This window comes from Elephantulus edwardii, unplaced genomic scaffold, assembly GCF_000299155.1.
Source record: "Elephantulus edwardii isolate Elephantulus edwardi_28Jun2011 unplaced genomic scaffold, EleEdw1.0 scaffold00096, whole genome shotgun sequence".
NCBI lineage: Eukaryota > Metazoa > Chordata > Mammalia > Macroscelidea > Macroscelididae > Elephantulus > Elephantulus edwardii.
Genome location: NW_006399846.1, coordinates 7,652,136 through 7,655,300, shown reverse-complemented (window position 1 = coordinate 7,655,300; position 3,165 = coordinate 7,652,136). Strand labels below are relative to the sequence as shown.

At 39.2% G+C, this 3,165-nt stretch overlaps 1 pseudogene; it reads right to left on the bottom strand.

The window, feature by feature from the left end:
• Window positions 1-1,372: 1,372 nt before the first annotated feature.
• Window positions 1,373-2,320, bottom strand: LOC102844775 (annotated as a pseudogene).
• Between the last annotated feature and the right edge of the window lie 845 nt (window positions 2,321-3,165).

Genomic DNA, 3,165 nt, shown 5'->3' with positions numbered 1-3,165 from the left:
AGAGGTGGGCGGTTCAAATCCACCAGATGCTCCAGTCAGATCCAATTTGACGGTACACACATTAAAAAAAAAAAGGATTCAAAAGCCAATTAAAGAGCTATGGATTGACAAAAGATGGGATCATGCAGGCTTAAAAGAGTAATCGTTTTTTGAGGTTTTTTTCCCTCATTTCTCCTCTGTGGTTTCCATTTCCAAGTACATCCAGCACAGGGCTGTCTTAAGAGAGCATTAGTTTCACCTCCCAGCTTTGTTAACTGTTCCAATGAAGACACACAAGGATAATGGTCTTTCTGTTGTTGTTGTTGTTCTTATGGATTTAATTTATTTTTTTTTGCTTCAATTTGAATTTTTTATATATAAAATTTTTATTTTATACTGGTTTATTTACAAAGTTCATATATATTGTTTTTCACACCAGATCTTTCCCATTGCCTTAACTCACTTCTCCCTCCACTCATCAAATTGTGCGACCCTATGATTACTAATCCCCCACCCATCCTCACCCCTCTGTTCTCCCCTCCTCCTCTTAGATCCTCATACGTGTTTTACTAGTTATCTTTTTCTACAATAATGGACTTGTACAGTATTTGTCCTTATGGGACTGAGTTAATTCACTTAGCATAATGCTCTTCAGTCTCTCCCAGGTTAGGTAGTGATTTACAAAATCATTGTTCCTGTGTGCTGTGTAGTATTCCATTATGTGATTGTACCATAATTTCTCAATCCATTAGATTATGATTGAACATTTGGGCTGTTTCCATGTTCTTGCGAAGGATAATGGTCTTTTAACATATCAGACAACTTAGAATTCTTATCCTGAAGATGGAGGGAAAGTTTCACTGGTATTAGAAACTTGAGGGGTTTTTTTTGTTGTGTTTTTTTTATTTTATTTTATTCATTTTAATGAACATTTACAGAGATTTTGGATTTTCATTCATTGTTGCACTTTTTTCTTTAAACTTGAGGGTTTTAAATATAGTATTGGTTTCATCAAACTGAATCTTCATTTTTGCATTTTGCAATATGGTATACTTGTTGTTTGTTGTTGTTATGTAAGATCGAGTCTCTTGTGACTCATAGCGACCCTATGTACAACAGCCCTGAAATCTGCTTTATCCTGTGCCAATTTTCCTGTCTCTGACACACCTACCATAATTACCCAGTCACTGTGTCAATCCTTCTCATCAATGATCTCCCCTTCTTTCTCCAGCCTTCCACCCTTCCACGCACTATGTTCCTCTCCAAGTACTGAAGGACCGGTCCCTCCTTGCAATATGCCCAAAGTATATCAGACAAAGCCTCAGAATTCTTGCCTCCAAGGAGCAGGCTGGCTTCAATTTCTCTAAGACAAACCTGTGGTTCCCCTGGCAGTCTATGGTATACTCAAAACTTTTTCTCCTACATTAACTTTTTCTTGATTCTTCCCTGTTAGAATATCTACAATTACATGTCACACCCTTTCCATTGGCTGAGACCCTGCCAGAACGGCCTTCTCATAGATGGCAATTATATTTTCAATAGGACTGTGACTGTTTCAAGATGTCCAAGGCACACCCAATACTGAACAAGGTTTGTGGCATCTGGAATATTTTTAACCAGGTCATTTACTGTGCTCAATAGTTCTTCTTTTGGGCATTCCTTATTGATCAAGTTCAGGCATTTGGAAAATGTCATTTACTTTCTCAGTAAACAATCTTTGTTCCTCTTCCTCTACCATGGAGCCCAGAAGGACCCGAGTGGTTTTTCATGTTGTTCTTCAGGCTCAGGCTGGGGAGCTGCTGAGTTCGGAGGGCTTTTCCTTTTCAGCACTCTTCCTTTGTCAGCGTTCTACTCAGTCAGAGGAGCTACTCTCCATTCTTCAGTTTCTTTGGGCTGAGCAGATTTAAGGCTGGTGTTTGCCTTCACTATAGTTTGTCTTCTCTGGTCAAGGGCTTTTGACTTTTCTGTAGGTTTGATAGTAGAAAATGAAGCAGGTCGGGGTACAGTGCCAGATGTAAGCTCCTTGATTGTGTCTCATTTCTTTTTTAAGTCTGTGGGTTTGTCATAGCTCTAGATAAAGCTGTTTTTAATAGGAGGAGTTCTTATTCACGAGGCCCATTCTGAATGGCAACAAGTGGCTGAGGTTCCGCTGATGTCTTGTTTCTCCTGGTCCTCTGAGCTGCTGTGGGGTGTTCTCATAGGAGGTCACCCAGCTTTGTCTCTTGTTAGCTGTAGTGTTCACGTTTTCAGTGGCAGAAGTCGTTCTGAGGCTCTGGCCCTGCTCACTGTTAATGCGGCTAGTGCTCACAGGCTGTGACTTGCTGGCACTGGAGACAAGCATCCTTGGAAGTTTCCTGTTTGCTACACAGCTTTCATCTTTGCCTTAGCGAGGTTTTCTAAATGAACTGATCTTAGATTCAACAACTTTCCTACAATAAAATCCAAGCACAGGTTTGTTGGCACGGTGACATCTTGTTTAGGCTTTCCTGTAGACATTAGGTTCTCTTGATTATTTCTTTTAAGGTCAAATGTCTGGTTAAGTGACATATGTTGATTTTCTGATCGTCTTTGGTTAGTAAAACTGAGAGAGGCTGTTTATTATCCTCACAATTACATCTATCAATTGCTATAGTTGAGTTGGTTCATTTATTATGCTTTATTATGCAGTTTTTTCATATCATTGCATGATTTTTGCTTTGTGTAGGTCTGCTGGTATTTTATTTATCAGCTATTTTGGGGGTTTGTTTCAGAATGTTTGTCTCTTCTTGGATCTTGTCCTCAGACAGCATCAATCTCTTGCCTCTACTACCTGTGCCAGGACCTCTGACTCGAAGCTGTTGTGGGTGCTGGGGCAAGGCTGGGGTGCTCAAGGCAGCCTGATGAGGGGGTATTCTTCTCTCAAATGGCTGCCTGAAAGTTCCTGCAGATTTCCCAATGCCATGAATAATAGTTTTAATTAGTTAGAACATATCAAATGTTTTAAAATTTATTTTACATTTCAATTGTATTTGAAAAATAACCTTCACTTGGTTACCTTTAGATCATAATTCATTACTTTGAAAGCCAATATCTCTCATCTATGAGTCATACCCCAAGGTAACCAAATAGTTCATAAAGGTAACTTCCTTTCACAGAAGAGTTCCAATTTAGAATGAATAAGGAATAATAGCATTACAATAACACTAT